The sequence below is a fragment of the Dunckerocampus dactyliophorus genome, chromosome 9 (assembly GCF_027744805.1).
Source record: "Dunckerocampus dactyliophorus isolate RoL2022-P2 chromosome 9, RoL_Ddac_1.1, whole genome shotgun sequence".
Taxonomy (NCBI): domain Eukaryota; kingdom Metazoa; phylum Chordata; class Actinopteri; order Syngnathiformes; family Syngnathidae; genus Dunckerocampus; species Dunckerocampus dactyliophorus.
This window is the reverse complement of record NC_072827.1, coordinates 21,696,744-21,715,895: the sequence shown is the minus strand read 5'-3', so window position 1 is coordinate 21,715,895 and position 19,152 is coordinate 21,696,744. Positions and strand designations below refer to the sequence as shown.

Here is a 19,152-nt window from a genome sequence, read left to right as displayed (position 1 = left end):
GCTGTGATAGAAAGCTGCAAAATAAATATATTACATATTCACGCAAGAAAAATCTAAACGCAACACTTATTTCTCCCATCTCTCATGAGCTGAACTCAAAGATCTAAACCTTTTTCTACATACACAAAAGGCCTATTTCGCTCAATTGTTTACAAATTTGTCTAAATCTGTGTTAGTGAGCGTTTCTCCTTTGCCGAGATAATCCATTCACCTCACAGGTGTAGCATATCAAAATGCTGATTAGACAGCACGATTATTGCACAGTGCACCTTAGGCTGGCCACAATAAAAGGCCACTACAAATGTGGAGTTTTACTATATTGGAGAGTTTCTAGGGGGTCAGAAAACCATTCAGTATCTGTGACTACCATTTGAGTCATGCAGTGAACCATAACTCCTTCGCAGAGGAGGTTTTTGTTCAGGATTTTCACTGTGGCCTGTGGGATGTTGGTCTACTCCTCTGCAATGGCTGTGAGAAGTTGTTGGATATTGACAGGAACCAGCGCCAATCCAAAGCATCCCAAGCATGCTCAATGGGTGACATGTCCAATGAGTGCTGGCCATGCAAGAACTGGCATGTTTTCAGCTTCCACGAACCGGTTTGGGCTGGTTATTATGTACTGTGATGGTCGTGGATGAATGGCACAACAGTGGGCATATCTCTGTGCATTCAAAATGCCACCAATGAAATGTAATTTGACTAAGTGTCAGTATGCAGTACAGAATTACTATACAGAGCTCGGGTCAAAAAAATAGCACTTTGACTGTAATATGTCTTTATGTACAGTGTATAGATACAAATGAAAAGAAACACCTATCAGTTAATCAGCCAGGTGAAGGGCTAGGCCCCTTGAACCTTAATTGTTTATCTACCGATCAATTGGTGTATGTTTGGACAAGTTTGGTGTGGAAGAACTGGACCTCCAGCCCATGTTTTTTTTTTTTCTCAACAGCTGGTGTGTTACAGAAAGCAAGCTTGGATGCAGTTTGTGGCCAAAGTGAATGGCCACTAATTCCGCTGAGATTCATTTTGTCAGGTGAAATGTAGGAAAGGATCACATGGACTAGGGATGAGGGGAAAAAAACAAAAATGGGACAGCTCACTCGGCTCAAACTTGGCCTGGCTCCCGGGAATGCGGTTAGCGAGCGTACAATCACTGCCTATTGACGGTGGCACAGCTGCTGTGGACATATGTTTCCCCACCAAAGGAGGAGGACATCAACCAGGCAGGCGCACCTTGAACAGGTTAGCAGATGAATGGCGTTCTCGCTCCTTTGACTGGCTGCCCTCCATTCGTCGTGTTTTTTGCCTCGCTCGACAAATAAGTTCCTCGCCGGTGTGGTTGGCCTAAACTTTTCTGATGATATTATCACTGGGTATTGTTTTAATCACATTTTTTAGCAGGTAGCTCAAAAATCTTGAATTCCAGTTTACTGTCTAAAGAACAACAACAAAATGATGCTACAGCTACAATGGAAACTCATACAGTTTAGAAACTGATATTGTGGAGCAAAATATGCCACAAAATTTACAGTAGATCCTCCAAAAACTTGTATTCAAAGTACCGATTTGCCACTGGTATCGGACAATATGTAAAAAATTCCCACCCCTACACTGCATGGATGTGGGCCTTAGCTGGCTCCATGTTTGCATCCTGTATTTCTTTAGACAGCAAACTATTTGAAACTTAATCAACCGTGCCTCCGCTGGTTGCAGCCAGTAGTGCACTCCATTTTGTCTCAACCGCGTCCACGCTGTCATCAGAATGCCGGTTAACTGATAGATGCTCCACTTTAGCTCGGTCTCTGCCCTACCGAGGGCCAATCTAGTTTTGTTTTGTGCTTGCAAAGCTCCATGTGAACTGCTTGACATTGCTTAAACATTGAGGGAGTGTCAGGAGGACAATGATTCGCACCGAACGGCATTAAGGAACCCTAACAGCCATCCGACGTGCTGAACAAAGACTTTTCGGCCCGGTCCTTTCCGCAAACGACCCAAAATGCGAGGAGAAAAAGATTACATTTATTCATAGCCGCCTTTCATCAGCCAGCTTAAAACCCAAACTTGGAATGTAACGCCAAATTATATGCATATTGAGCTGACCTCTTTCACCTTTTTTTTTTCACTCTCTCTTAAAGCCATAGAGGATGTGTGATATGCAAAACCCCCCGCAGATCCTTATGCTCATCATTTAGACCATTTCAGCACTTTTTAGTTTCCAAGCCGTGCCAGAGTGATCACGTTGGTCAGTTGTAGATAAAGAAGGAGGGGAGGGGGGACTCCTCCATTAGCATGGAGGTCAAACCTTAAACCTCGCTGACATTGCAGCAAAAAAAACAATACGACTTATATTTCACATTTGTCTATGTTGACCTTTTTTCCACGTTCCTTAAGTCGCTCACGTCTTCACTTATGACCTGTTAGCTTTAGCTTTAAGTGTTCCAAGGCCACCAACCACTTGAAGGTTGCTCACCCGTCTGCCATTTGCAAGGAGAGAGGCCTGAGAGAGAGAGAGAGTGCTAATGACCATCAGCCGCACTGATGACAGCAAATGGTACTTCCTCGGAGTGCATTACATTTCCTCTGCTTAGTCCGCCTTTATTGTGTGTCTGCTGTCATTATCTTGAATGAATTCATTATAATGGGCCGCACGGTGACCAAGTGGTTAGCATGTTGGCAACACAGGCAGGAGATTGGGAAGACCTGGGCTCGAATCTCCGCTTGGGCATCTCTGTGTGGAGTTTGCATGTTCTCCCCGTGCGTGCTTGGGTTTTCTCCGGGTACTCCGGTTTCCTCCCATATTCCAAAAACATGCGTGTTAGGTTAATTGGAGACTCTAAATTGTCCATAGGTATGAATGTGAGTCTATATGTGCCCTGCCATTGGTTGACGACTGGTCCAGGGTGTACCTCGCCCAAAGTCAGCTGGGTTAGGCTCTAGCATACCCCGTGACCCTAGTGAGGATAAATGGCATAGAAGATGGATGGAATTCATTATTATCTTACTATGTAATAGACACCACTGTTCCTGGCACCACAGGAATGATGGTCTCACAGCAGTCCTCACTTTTTCAGCCCCTCAGCATCAGGAAGGGAGCAAACACTTTTTTACACCACTGTATGTCCTGGCACTTCCACCAATACTAAATGCTAAAAGTAGTTCAATGAGCAAAATAAGAGATGTGGTTATGTTTATTCCAAATAGGCGTACCATCAAGTTCTTATTTTAAGGTCAAACTATTACTTATTGTTGCTGTAAGCCCATTGAAGTATGGCATTGATCAAATATTCTGTCACATTATACTCAGCGTAACCTAAAATCAACCTCTGTTTTAATTATTTCGAAAGGGGGAAGCCAGCATTGATCTTGCACCTCAATCCAACAATTACAGGAAACTATGTGAAAGATAAAAAACACATTATGTGCCTCCCCTTTTGTAAGACATGGCGCTAAGTCACAGGAGTATTCATTAACGCTGGGTTTTTTTGTGTGTGTGTGTCCCCTTTTTTTGAAAGGAAAGGGGTTTAGCTGTGGGCATCTCTATGGAAGAGATATAATGATCCTCCAATTAAAGACGGAATCATGAGACCTATTTATTAGTCCTAATTCATCTCGTCATTGTGCTGAGCGTATCAAATAACACCATAAGGAGGAGGGGAAAAAACATCAACAATTTGCCCAGTGTAATTACAGATGTTTTTAATAGTTTCCCAACATCATTTTCTAACAGTCAAGAACAATGTGACATCGTGGTGAGAGTGGCCATTAAAGCCTGTCGTCTTGCATTGTTGAGATTACCCCTCAGCTTCCTCAAGCAAATTATACGTTTTCATTAAGAAGAATGCTTTCTGTGTTATTATTAATTCTAAATGGATTGCCAGATACCTCTCTCTGCAGTTTTCTAGCTTATCGTACAACAACAGGCTTTTGTAGCGCTAAGGGCTTTTCATCAGCAACAACAGAATGTTAACAGAAACTGCATAGTGGAGGTTTTTGTTGAAAGTTTTTTAAAATAATTATACAGCACGTAGTAAATGAAAGACCCTATACAGAACTTTCACCTACTTCAAGTACTGGGTACTTGTTTGGACAAACCAAAATGACCATATTTCCATTAATGGTGGCCTCTGCTCAAATAGATCAGATTAAATACAACCATTAACCACTGGCTATAGGTAGAACTGACTTCCCAAAGACACAATGTGTCAGCGACATCAACCACCACCACCTGCCTGTTTTGCCATGAGTTATTTCTTGAATTCAGTAGTGCTGCTCACCTACTTACAGAGACCCGGAAGGGACATGGAGAAGAAAAAAAAAGATGGTTTAAAAAAAAAAAAAACTTTTGCGAGGACTCGCAAAACTGTTTTGCGTTCCTTAGCAAAACTCTTGCAACATTGATGTCGACCGCCATAATACAGAAGAAGAAGAAGACATTTGTAGACGGTCCCTGCTCTCCGGTCTCGCTGCCGGCTTCTCATAGAGATCAATATAAGTCAGACTGCACAGAAGATGGCTCGTTTTGATAAAAACTGGGTTGTAGCTGTTTGTCTGTGTTGTCATGGTTTGCTGTGTTAGAACCATTCACTTGGGAGTTATTGATTGATGTGAATATGTATCTAACTTTACCACAGTCCCTGCATCCTGATTGGCTGTAGACCATTGTCTTTTTTTTTTTTTTTTAACCCCTGTCCTGTCCAGCCTTTAAAGCAGATAGAATTGTAGATCTAAATGCCGTCAAGTGCTCAACAGATTTACTCTGCCAGGGAGAAGTGTGATATACACTTCCCCTGTCATACAAAATTTATTCGACCTTGATGCTTGTTATAAAGCACATTTGGAGCGACCGGACCGGAGCAGGAGGGGACAGAGAAGAAGAGAAAAGGAAACGGGGGGGGGGACAAAAACAAAAAAAGAGAGACAAGAGACAAGGACAACAGCAGCAACAACAACAATAATGACAGAACAACAGAAACATACAGAACGACATCAGCAAATAAATGTCTGTGACAACTATAAAGACGAACAAGGACATAAGGACAAAACAATATCAACAACCACAATGACAAAGCTGTCAATGACAATCACACATAATAGCAGTCATGAAATGATGAACTATGATAGTGATCACAATGACAATACTGCATTGAAACAGTCACACATAATAGCAGTCATGAAATGATAAACTATGATAGTGATCACAATGATAATACCGCATTGAAACAGTCACACATAATTGTAGTAATGAAATGATTATCCATGATAGTGAACAGAATGAAAAGTACTGTAATGCACATCATTGTAAAAAAAAAAACAAAAAACATATATATACTGTATATATATATATATATATATATATATATATATATATATACACACACACACACACACACATACATATATATAGTCATACTGCTGATATCACCGTCGCTGTAATAAAACCAACAACATAATAACACCCTGGTTAACTCAGTGAGTAATGTGGGGAAGTACGTATGTACTGTGAGTGTGCATATGTACAGGTATCTCTGTATGTGAGGAAGACTTCATATATATGTAAAGGTGCAAAAATGTGTGGGCGTGTAATTGTCACTGAGAATGCATGAAAGGAAGGCTGTAGACCATTGTCAATCAATCTCCTTTGTGCAGTCACTAGCTAACTGCATGAGCTGCTTGCTAACCGCCAATAAACAATAGAAGAAGAAGAAGCTAACCGGCTAAATGAATCTTTGGTTCAAGGAGTAGGATGAGGAGGAGGACGACGGCAGGAGCAATATGTTTTAACAAGGATACGAAAACAGCACGGTCTGTGTCCAACCTAGTAGACTGATCAAATTGATACATTTCAAACAAAGCTTGAACTTTGAGAGTGTTTAAAATGTGAGAAACTGTTAATGCCTTTCTGTGAAAATTGTATAAAGTGTATTGTAAGGGGTTTTACAGCCTTAAAGAATTGTAAACAAATAAAGTTGGCTACTTCACGGATTTCACTTATTGCGGGCTATTTTGAGAACCTATGGCCCGCGATAAACGAGGGAACGCTGTACATATATGCATTTTTAATTGTTTTCTGCAGTGTAAAACTATAATTGTAAAGCTATAAAAGCGTGTTGTGTTACATTTTTTGGCTTTCTGGACCGGAGTAATTGGATTTACATTATTTCTTATGGCAAAATTGCTTCGGTTAGCATGCGTTTCGGTTACAGTCAGACCTTCTGGAATGAATGAATGATTGTAAACAAGGTTCCACTGTATCTCTATATACTGTACAAATAAACAGACGCCACACTCCTTTCTTCTTCCTTGAATCAATAAATGCATATTACAGTGGAACCTGTTTATGTTGACAATCCGTGTAAGCCAACCAACTCATTAAGTCCCGGTTCATCGTGGTCTTATCACTAAAAAGTGCCCGCTTAATCCGATGTCAACATACATGGTCGACCGCTTTTGTCAACATCAAATTTGAGGCCGAAAGGTCATTTCTATGAAGAATCAGTCTGCTTATGTCATCGTTTTGTGTGTTTTTGCAAGAGCAGATTCGTGGTTGTGCCACATCAAAAAAAGAAGCGTGTGAGGGACAACAGGAAGGAACGGCTACTTGCGTTTCAAACTTCCGTTGCATCTCTTTTTGCTTGTGTCTTGTTCCCTGGGTTGTATTTATCTGTTGAGGTGCATTCCTTGTTTCTCCCTCTCCATGATGATTTTTATGTGATCCTTAGCAGTATCCCCTAGTCATCTTCATCATTTTGTACTGTGTCGCTTTGCTCCCTGTGAGCCCAATGAAAGACCCTTAATACGCACATCACCTCTGTCTCTGCACCTCACGGTCCAAACCTTAAAAGACTCTGACATTCTCCTTATGTCTCTGTCGAAAGTCACAAGTAAGCGTGCAAACTATGGCTGTTTTATGTCGACGTGAGTCAGCCAATGAGTGAGTCAGATGATTTAATCTGGTTCCATTGTAGTCAAGAACAGCATGTTTAAGCTGACTTTTATATAGAGAACATTTATTTTCTTTAAAGTATAGATTTAATGTAATTGTATTTTTTTTTAAATGAATTTGTACAATTAAAGTCAAGCCTCTTAATAAAATGTGATCCCTAAAAGACATCTGGTACTCTCTGCAGTTGAGTTAATAAACACCCTCAGCCATTATAGGAGCAAATATGTTGAAAGCTTAAATGAATATTGTAGGAACAGTTTGAACTTTAATCCTGGCAACATTTGATTCTTTGTATCAAATGACTTTTAAAATGTATAGTGTTCTGTCTCTGATTAAGTAGAATACTGTATATTGTGGAAGTTTGAAATCGAATGAGGATCAACGTTTGAACGAACGCTGCAAAGGTGACCATTGACCCAAGCTAATTCATTCAAAATTTAGAGGAGCGTTGCGGTATGTAATTAACTTATTTAAATATATTTTTACATTTAATTTTAATTCATTTTTATTATGTTTTCTTTGATGTATTCAGTAGTTTGCTATGTTTTTGATTTTTTTTTTAAAATATATACATTGCCTTGGCACAAAGACTATTAGAAAGCACAAAAAGGATAATTGAAACAAAATGTATTGCACAGGTAATCCCACTGTATTTATTATTAGAGGTAAACATGTTTTGGTAATAGAAGTAAATTATTGGTTCGTATGCTCATTTTTTTCCCTTCACTCTCAGCATAAGTGCTGTAATAACGTACGTGATTAAATAAGTGAAATGAAGTCATACAGTTTTGCAAACAGAGGCCTTGTTGTCTACTGGAATTGAGCAGCTCCATTTTGGGGATGAATTAATCCCCCACTGCCAAGATGACTTAGATCAAGTTTGAAAAACACACAAAGACCAAAAACCCATAAAATGATTACAGACGGCCGGCAGAATGACAAGTATTATCAACAAAAATTAATCAGGTGCATCTTTTCATGAACTCAATTAATAATGTGCAACAACGGTGGCCTTTTTTTTTCTTCTGGGGAATGAAAATTAATTAGCAGGGGAAGGTCACTGGGAGATGCTGACATCACTCATCAGGCCGCTGTGGCAGTTCTAATTATTTGTCTTGCAGGCTTGGCTGATCAAAAATTATTGCCATACCTGGGCAACATTTAGAAGAAAAGCTTTGTTTAAAGCGCTTTTAATTAGACCTGCTATTTGATTAATGCAGCATAAGCACTCGCCATCGGCCCCCTTATCAGCGTTGGCTGTGTATTGTTGTGTGAAAGACGCTGTTTAGTGTTTAGTATCTAATTCCAACTCTTTAGCTGCAATTAAAAAGCTATTTAGTGTGAGGAGGCCAGTTGTTATGGATATAGATGTGACAATCCACTCGGCGTGTCAACGCTCAAGATGACGTTTTAAGTAATGCTGAGTAAATAAAGTTGCTTTAGTCCGTTACTAACGACAGTAAGGAGGGAGGCACTATATGCAGTCAATTTTAAACCACTCCTAAAATGTGCAAAACTATTAAATAATAATATCATGTTTTTCATCACAGGAAGTGACGTCTTGGGTTCAGAGTTGAGATTCATTTTAGTGTGAGGATTTTTATTGGGGATTATTATTGCTGTTGTGAGATAATTCAAACCTGCAATAATACGGACAATGCGGTACACAGCCCAATCTTTACTGAAGAACCTCCTTGAGGTCATGATACATCGACGGGAGGTAAATCGTTGGTTTTGTCAACCTGCAACGAGGTACCAGGAAAAAAGTGGGGTCAGAATGTAGGCAATGAGCATGGCAGGCTGTAGTCCAGTTACTAATCTTGAAGTTAGGCCAATCGATTATGGGATTGTGGCTCCAAAGCCAATACGATGGGTGCAGCGCGAGAAGACATGACAAAAGAATGTATGGATTCAGTATGGTTACCCGACAGAGACAGACAAAGTAGCTCAGTATGGTGCATGATGGTGGTCATGCGACGCCCGTCAAGGGAGCAAAACAGCACTGGTTTGGAGAGAGGCAAGTTGGTTATATTATTCTTCATTAAAGAGGTCATCTGCAAAAGAGTTTATGAATATCATTGTTTTACTGGATGATCTGGGCCAAACAAGAGTACCTTGAGGTGAGGTTTCCCACACGGGGAGGACCCAACACAGCAGGCCGCTGCCTGCATCGTCGAACCGGGCCTGGCTTGCCCATAGTGCAGAAACAGGTGCAGCCACATGCAACGTTCCCTCTCGATGGCTGATATTCGACTGCCCCACAGTTGCATGGGCTCCTCTTCCTTGGAAGCGAAGCCGAAGGCACCAAAGTCGGGACGCAGGGGCTTGAGTTGGGAAGCAGTGGAGGCCTCCCTTTGCCGTTCGTACACTTACTCACAAAGACTGGAGTCGATCCCAATGGCCATTTCAATGAGTTCATCCAGTGTAGTGGTGTCTTCACGAGCCGCCAACACATCCATCAACCCAGGATCCAGACTGGAGTGGAAGGCGCAGCATAGCGCCTCCTGGTCCCATTCGCTTTCAGCAGCCAGAATGCGGAAATTAACAGAGTGGTCAGTGACAGATAATTTACTCTGCGTTATCTTGAACAGTCTACAGCCAGCCTTCCTTTTGAGTGAGTAATCAAAAATTTGACGTACTCAGCAGAAAAAAGGATAAGGGAATTAATCATTTTGGGTGGTCTTTCAGTAATAGCAATTGCCCAACTAGCAGCTCAGCCAAATAATAAACTCATCATATAGGCTACCTTAGCATTATCAGAGGTGTATGTGTGAGGCAATTGATTGAACACTAGGCGACAAAAATGAATGAACTGGCCACAGGTGCCAGACTCACCCCCATACCTTGCAGGGTGTAGAAAGTTGGGTTCCTTGTGGGGACACAGTAAAGCCATGTGATTTATTTTAAGTATATTTAATATATGCAATGTAATATGCTTCTGAACCATTTATAAAACAAACCACAGCGAAATATTAAGTATAATTAAATATTAATTTGAATTAAATATTGAAAGAATAATAAAAATCAGCTATTTTTCATTCAATAAAAATAATTTGAAATATATTTTGTCAAAAATAATTTACATTTAAAAATAATTTGAAATATATTTTGTCAAAAATAATTTACATTTTTTTTTTGAAAAAAAATCTTAAAATTATAGTGTTTTTCATTAACAATATTAGGTAGCTAAAACAAAAGTCACGTCGTTACAACAAAAACAGCAACAGAATTAGCAGTTGTTTTGGATAACAATGTTGATACATGAGATGACGTTTTAAGTGATGATGAGTAAATAAAGTTGCATTATTGCATTGCTAACAAGCAACAGTAGGGATGGAGCAGCAGCACGAAGGAAAAGCAATTTATTGCGCTTTTGTCAGCTGTAATTAATAACAAAACACAAAGGTCGCGCAGACCCTGTAAGATTAATCCCTTCTTGATAACATATCTGGCCACTAGCTGGACCTCTTATGTCTCAGCCTGTCACAAAGCAGCGTTATGATGTAGGTTTTATCACGGCGTGCCCGCCTCCCCCCCTCCTCCACTACATCAATTCACATTACCTGCAAATTAGCAAACTTTCAACCCCGCAGTGCCTTTGATCCAAATAGAGTCTAAATGCCATTTCTGTTCCTATTAACCTACGGATCGGCGTGGCAAACATTTTCACGAGGTTGCCGCGGGAGAGTGGAGGAGTGGGGGGGTGTGTGGGGGTGAAAAACACGAGGCTAATGGCCGCCATGTGACAGCGCTACTCACGATGATTTATGATTCTGTGTTTAAGTTGATTACTCCACTGCTGACTCGGAGTACTATTTCAATTAGTGCACTGAAGGTCACTTCTCCAAATCCCTCCATAATCTATTCCTATTAACACTAATGCGCAGAGTATCCATATCTGTTCACCCTTGTTGATTCAAATCATCCGCACTTCTAACGGCCGCCTTGTTTACTGCTTTGGACATGGGAATGCTAATGGTGTAGTTTATATCCACAATGCATGTCGGTGTTACAATAAAGAACATCACGTGGCAATTCAACATGTCTGAAAAGGAGTAGGAAGAAGCTGAGCTTATTCAATCTTACCCCTCCTCCATACATCAATTACTGATAGTTTGTTCACTTTCTGTATATTGAACATGCAAAACAAGTTACAGTGAAGCGCATGACATCTTTGCGCTTGCACTATTCAGTACGTCTGAAAAGGAGAGTATTTACTCTCTTCCTTGTCCATGGCTTAGCAGTTACTGATAGTATGTTCATTTCCTGTGTTTAACATGTACCAGGTTACCGCTTTTCTAAAAATAGGGAAAGTGAAGAATCAGAAAGCGTGGTAGTAGAGTTAATAGTTTGTGGACAGCTTGTGGAAGCCAAAATAGAAGAAATAACATAGTAAAAGAGACGTTTAGAGAAAAGCTATCTAGCCAGAAGCCTATCAGTGAACTATGGCATTGCCACTATGAATGATAATGCACATAATATGGAAGTGGCAATGCGCGGGGCAGGATTGGAACTGCACATTAAGTGCTTTGCTCACACTATAAACCTTGCAATCCAACCTGCAATCGGTGTTCCGAGCGTCACTCCGTTGCATCACGTGTTGCTGCTTTTTTTCTTATTGGTGTTCAACCGCTTCCATGGTGTTAATGTCCAAGCAGAAGTTGTAGTAATTCTACATGTGATCAAAGTTACTTAAGACTTGTCAGATCAAAACACAATCGCTGCATAGGAATTCTATCGAAAAGGGGATACTAGCTTATTTTTTTGGAAATTCACTACTTCCTGATTCTGCACTCTAAGCATCATGGGAACTGTAGTTCTGTTAGTGTAATGTACATGTTTCTTTTCATAACTGCACACCAACATAAATGATTAGTAGTAACGTACCTGCATTGTTTTGTGTTTGTCCAGTCCTATATTTTGCCACTGTAGTTTTCTTAAACGTAATGTTAAAATATTGTCTCGTCTGGTTCTTGTGAACCCAGTATCGTGTATTGTCTCATCTCGTGAGCTGAGTGTATCGTGACACCCCCATTCAAAACATATAATACGCAATACCTTGATTAGAGAATAGTAGGTAATAAATTAAGACTAAATATGGCAGTAAAAGCTGACATTGTGTTTGAGTAAAACAGAATCTATAATATATCAAAAATACATACCTATTGGAAAGGGGTAAGTAAAGTTAATACAGGTCGTTCAGGGTAAATGATATAAGAGGCTGGTATTCATTTAATAAGTTCAGGACACCTTCTTCGCAGAAGTACAGATGACGTCTCAAGAAGCCTTTCCCTCAAGTTCAGGAGTAAATTATCATAAATAACTGGTATTCATTAAATTGTAAATACATGAATTCAGGAATCAATATCAGACACCGGTATTCATAAAGTAATAAAAAAAATTCAAGAATAAATATATCAGACACTGTGGTGTTCACGTGACATAATAAATACATGAATTCAGGCATAAATGAAATCAGACACTGCTTCTCAGCATTCTGCTTCTTCCATATGCCTTGTAAACCATATAGTGTACTTGTTTTTTAAAATGGCTCATATTAGGGCGTTGTTTGAGTCGTTCCATAGTTTTATTGAAATACTAGAAGTATTCAGTGTTGTGCATGCATAGATGTTTGTAAATGTATGTCTCTTTTCCTTGTATACTGTAAATCTCCATAGTGCTTGCTTTTACATTTATGGCTTTTGTTATGTCCAATTTCTCTCCACAGATGATATTTATGCCGAATGACATTGATCCCTAAGAGACCGCCCGCCCCCCGGGAACCAGGTAAGGAACAACCTCCGCGGCGAGAACCCCAAAATAGCCCAGGCGTGATCAAAATTTCAGAGCTCCGAATTAATTTTACATCATGTTCGTTCACAATCCCGCTCAGCCATGCAGTGGGAGGAAATGAGCTACCTGTGTTTAATAGAATATGTTGGCGCTGGCGGACATGATAGACTTCACTTTCGCACTGAATCAAAAGCCGGGGAGACATCACAAAGTGATGATGAACAATGCAGTTCTCAAGTTTCAAAGGCAGTGTAAAGAGACTTTACTACCTGGGATCCAAGGGCCTGATTCCATGTAGGAAAAGACTTCACATAGCATTTTCTTGATGTCCAATGTGTGATGTACAGTAGTTATTTATTCAATGAATCACACACACGTGGTTCATAGCACAATAAACACACTTAAAGAAAGACTTGTTACATACTTACTGTAGATCTACTTGTGTAACATGCAATAAAACACACCTCTCAACCACTTATAAGTGCCTGTGCAAAGCAGTTAAATATTACAATTAATATTATAAATATTATTATTATTATTATAAAAATAAAATAAACAAATCCAATAAGAAGCATGCATTTTTACTTTTTTTGTCCAAATGAAAATATATTCAGACAAAAAAAAAAGTAATTTTGGCCAAAAGAAATGTTTTTAGATTATACATGATACAATAGAAAATAACCCCATCAAATGACAGGAAAAAATGTAAAAAATTCAAATAATAATAATTAAAATTGATGTGAACACAATGATCACAATTTAAAAAAACAAGTTTTAGAACATGCCAAGATACAGTATTTTGGAAACTTTTTACCCTCCCAAAAAGGTAAGGCATACATTAGGCAATTAGGTTTTAAGTTGATTAAAATATAGTATGAGACTTAAACAACTGAGGCCATGAAAGGTATTACAGGTATTACAGATTTTACATGATGATTTACGAATATCGTGTTGTGGGATATTGTCCTTATTGTTTTCAAATCACTGCTATAGTATTGTGGTATGTTCATCTGCGATCCCAACCCTAAATGTGCGATAGTGGAGGTCATGTTTCATCTTCTTGAGACAGCAAGTTGGCTGGAATGAATCAACAGTGCTTGTGTTGCTCCCAAGTATTACACTCCATTTGACATCAGTTACTTAAAGTTGTGGTTAGTCAGCAATCAAGTCCACATAATCGACCAAACTCTGAACAATTGATGATTGGACAATTATGCTCTTAGCTAATACGTATTGTAGTGCTTAACAAGAAGTCTTTGTTGCTAAAGCAGACCACCAGCCAACCCAGAAGAGACGGATCTTTTTTTGCAGGTAGGGTAAAAGTGCTGACATTGTCACCACTTGATGGGACTCTATTGAAGGGGTAGGTGAAAACACTTGGTTGCGGTGACATCCATTTCCGAAATGATTTAACCACGCCGCTCTGCCGTCGCGGGAAAGAAACTTCCCTGGCCCTGATTTACCTTTGATGACAGCCGCGCGGCCTCCGAAACAATGTTTCCAAGGCTGCCGGCGAATGACAAGTGGTCACGTCTGTAGAGCCCGTCCCCATTGGTTTGATTTATGGGTGTGGGATCCAATAAAAATGGCAATCAAATCAGCCCAGCCACTTTACAGGTAGAGGGCTGTCTGATTGAGTTGTCGAAGGCATGGCTGAGGCTCAGAATGATTATGCTAGGAAACTGAGAGGGGGTCCATCTCGGCGAGTCCAACAAGGACGCCATACATCTCCGCCTCGTGCAGCTTTCCCCACTCCACTGTGCCATGTATCCAAAATAACTGCACACCTACCGCTTGCGCGCCTCCTCTCGTTGAAGGTTATTTGTCGTCTGAAGGACTCCACCTGTCAGCGTGTGATGAATACCGTGTACACAGACGGGGGGAGCGGCGGTCGGGTCCGGGATTAGCCGGAAAACTCACTGATCTGTGAATAACCTAAAAAAGAGGAGCCCGAAGATTAGCAATGATGCTTTTAAGGGATGATCCATCAAACTCAACTACCCCAGTCACTCAAATGAATCATCTCACTTGATTCTTTAACCTAGCCCAAGTGCGAGCGACTGCCGCGCCGCCTGCAAGTCACAGGGATCATTTGGAGGATGTTTATTAAATCACTGCTATCTATTTTTTCTCACCGCTGATCATCTTTTTTAGCTGGTGCTCCCGTCCTTGGGGATAAGTCAAGCACACAATGATGTTAAAGGTGGCCGTATTTGCCGTATGGCTTCTCCATTCAACCTCAAGGAACGCCATATTGAATTACAGCCGATTGCCGTGGCGTACAAATTGATACCTGAAATACGTGCTGTGTTAAAACTGTCAGCCGGTGTTGGCCATTTTGTGTTAAACTTGTCTGCCGCTGTTTCTTCAAATATTGCTGTATCAATCAATAATATCAACCTGGTGTAGAGTCGAAGTAGGGATGAAGCAGTATACAGTTTAGCGATAAACACTGATTGTGTTTATTTTGCTACAACAAAACATGGCGGAAAGACAATTGACAATTGATGGCGATCAAGTTATTTTTGTAGCTTGGAAGAGGACTAAGTAATCAAATTGCAAGGATATTTTTGCAATATTTACGATATGAAATTTTCATGCTGGCTCCTCTCCATAGCATATTGCTTTAACAGTCCGAACCGCGGATAAAACAAAGGTAAAGTAGAAAAATGTGTTCTGAGAATGTCACAGCACATTGAAATAAATTTTGTTCTTTGATGAACCGCTGTGCCCCTGTGCTGGCAGCACTCATGAAGCCCGAGACTGATGCTACCGCCAACCAAAAAACAACTATCTTGAGTGTGTGTGAAGTCATTTTCAGTGTATAGTAAATCTATACAGCTGTACTCTTACTATATTTCAGTTTCATTTCTATAGATTTGTTGGTTAACAAGCTATACTGTCATAAAAATGCTGTTGAAATGTGAGGGGTGCACTCATTTTTGCCTGGTTGACCTTCCAGCATTTGAATCTGCCACCAAATCCAAACTGACCCACGACCCATTTTGGTTCCCGACCTTATGTTACAAGGCAATCGGAACAAAGACGGCAAACAATAATCATGAGAACCATTTGCCTCTGCTTTCAACTAATGGCATCTGAGGCAGGGGCGTTTTAGAGTGCACAAGGAAGCTCACGCTCAGGAAGTAATGTGAATCAAAGTCCAAGCAGCTGCTGAAGCACTTACTGTCCAAATCAGCCATTATTGTTACGGCGGGCGACGTGACGCTGCTTTCAGGGCAGGAAGAGGAACTGATAGTGCAAAGCGGTGCCTCCAGGTGTCATGTAGAGGCCAGCCTGCCAGAGAACAATTGAACATGGAACTTTGGAGTGGTTGTGTGTTGTGGAAACATGATCACCTTTTGCGATAGAAAAGAGTGGGACAAGCATATCCTTTGGACTATGCGCACAAATGCAAGCAACGAGGATGTAAGAGAGTCAGAACAAAGCAGGTTGCAAACAATCATTTGGAAATAATGACAAACAATTAAACAGACTTTCATGTTGACTAAACACAGACCCCTGTTTGTTGTCCTTATAAGAGAATGCTTTATACAGACCTGGCATCACATTCATGTCTGGTTGTTGACTCTAAAGACACTTTCACTTTAGGGAATTGTTCAATGACATTACATGGAAAAACATGTCATGAAAAGTTATGTTGCTGTGGGAATTCTGTCAGTTGTTTTTGACATTATTTTTGTAAAATGTTGACTTTACATTCCTAACATTATATGATATGTTGTTACTTTTTTCTCATATTACGACATATTCCTCCAAACATGTGGTTTAATTAAAAAGTAAGGTAACTTATATCTTGTAATATTAGTTTTATTATTGGAACATTAAACATGTTTTTGTTTTACATAACTGTATGCTCTTATATTTGTAATAAAACAACTTTATTTTTGTAACATAACAGCTGTAGTGTTGCAACGTTACAAATTTTTTCTCATAATGGTACAACTTATTCATCCCCAAAAATATGGCTATATTCTAGTAACATTACAACTTTTATCTCAGATTATTTTGACTTTAAAGTCACAACTTTACAAGAGTATTTTGAAAACATTGCAATTTTTTTCTTCTAAAAAAATGTGTGCACATTTTTGGAGTCCTGTGATATTATGCCCGAATTCTCATAGAATTACTTTTTTTTCTTTTCCCTTTTTGAATTTCAGCAACATTAGCACATATATCTAATAATGTAATAGAGTATATGTCTAGTAGTTAGTCTCTTGTGTAGTCTCTTAACAATATGACTTATTCTTATTAAGTTACGTTTTCCCCAAGTTTTTCAGATATTTTTATTTTTATTTTTTTTCTGTGTGGCCCAAATACTCCTCCGTACAAGTTAACCTATTAGAGAGCAACTTTTAGTCACCTGATACCTAAAACCTAGACAACAATGAACTGGTATGGTGCTTTTTAGACACGACATGTTAGAATTCATGTTTATCTCAATGAACCGAAGCTCCCCATTGCTGACAGCACTCATGCAGTGTACCACCACCATGCTTGACTGTAGACAAGACACACTTCTTGCTACTCACTGGTGTTGCCAGTAGGGGTGTCAAGAGACACTCGGTTCACGAGACGAGACAAAACGATGCATGAGATTGGATCTGCGAGACGAGACAAGATTTTAACTTTACTTTTAAAAAAAGTACAATGACAAAATATAAAAACTATATGACAATACATTGCAATCTACTAATACATTTTTACTTTGTTACACTCTTCTGCACTCTGTGCATATGCTACCGGCCCTGCCTCCACCCTCCTCCACCTCCACCCACCGAGACAAATAGACTGTGTAACTGTAACTAAAGGGCTCACTCCGTTCATGCCGTCTTTCTATGAAAGGTGCTAAGGTGAACCAATGCACAGAGTGAACTCTCTCCCTGCCTCTTTGGAGGCGGCAGATGGGGAAAACAGTCATGCGTGCACATGGCAATGTATTGAGGTAGGCAACATTTTCCAATTCATTTTTATTTATTGCAATTTGTTATCATCCCAGGCCTAGTGCCCACGAGACAGTTGTTTTCTGAACGAGAAATCTTGTCACGTTTTAATCTTACAAGATCTTGTGAGACGAGATCTTGTGACACCCCAATTTGACAGCTATTTAGACAATAATGATGTGTTGAGTCATTTTTGTAGTACACCTCTTCTGCTATATAAGCTGTACACTGACTACTCTAAAGTATATCCAAGTTTTATATCAGAGCATTGACCCTTGAGGAGATGTATGCAATAAAAATGTTTGCTAATATGTGAGGGATGTAATTTGTGTGTATGAGTGGGTATATGTATTAAATAAAATGAGCCTTACGAGCACATACATGCATGAAGCTCTGTGATAAATTTGTATTTCGCATGTTAATATGTTTTCTTTCATACGGGAGCGTGCAGTGCCCTAACGCCCCCTTTGGAAGAACTAACCCAGCTCAAGGCTCACATTCATGCTAAGCAAACACAAGCCAATCTGAGCACAAAGCCTTTGAAATATGTTGTGTTTACATTCAAGGCTGCAGTGTAAACCGACTGTTCTAAACGGATATGGAATGATATAATCCCAGGTTAAACTCCAGCGACCTCGTACTAGCGTGGCATGAAACAGGAAATACTCATTCATTGATTTTGTGTGTGTGTGTCCGTGTGTGTGTGTGTGTGTCCGCAAAGATCAATTTTATTTTTCCTTTGTTTTGGGACTTACAATGTAGCAGGCAGGATGTGTTTGCTACAAGCGCGGGCCAAATGAAGCTATAAATCAAGTGTTGGAGCACAAACACACAATGTCATCCCCCCCATTGAGGATGTATACTGTTGCAGAGCTGCACATCAAAACCCCGCAAGAATCTGCTTTCACACTAAAACAGTACGACGTTGTTCTACAAACCCGATGATCAAAACATAGCTATTTCATACACTTTGTTTTATGTTGGATTTGTGGGAAGCTGGCCATGTTTGATGTTGGAGAGGTGTCTTAGAATACTCGACTATTTGATTCAGTGTGATTCAACTATCAATCTCGCCGTTGAATCATCTGAAAATGTGATCAAGATTGTACCATTCTGACTACATGGGGGTAAGCATGGCTGCGGCTGAGCGTACATCTTTATATAGAATGTCTTTGTTTTTGTTACGAATAGCCTATTTTGATACAAATTCAGCCTCATTTGTGTTATTAAAGAATTGAAAATGACGTGTGTGTTCAACAGAAGACCTACTGTATACTTACGCAAGATGGCGGCGCGTGCACACATCGAAGCCCAGCATGTCTTGCAGTTTTGTAGTTATTATTTTGTTCATATCGGGTGTGGTTTAACATCTTACACTCGACAAGAGCTTTTTGATATTGGATATTTGCAGCACCAATGTTTTTTAATCACCGATCCTCGACTTGTCTG

At 39.8% G+C, this 19,152-nt stretch overlaps 1 protein-coding gene across 3 annotated transcripts in view; it reads left to right on the top strand.

The window, feature by feature from the left end:
* klf12b (Kruppel-like factor 12b) overlaps positions 1–19,152 on the top strand; it is a 137,713-nt gene that overhangs the window by 85,776 nt on the left and 32,785 nt on the right. For all 3 annotated transcript variants that reach the window (XM_054786881.1, XM_054786883.1, XM_054786882.1), the window contains one exon: positions 12,675–12,733. The gene's annotated coding sequence lies outside the window, so the exon portion shown is untranslated. The remainder of the gene's footprint in view (positions 1–12,674; positions 12,734–19,152) is intronic.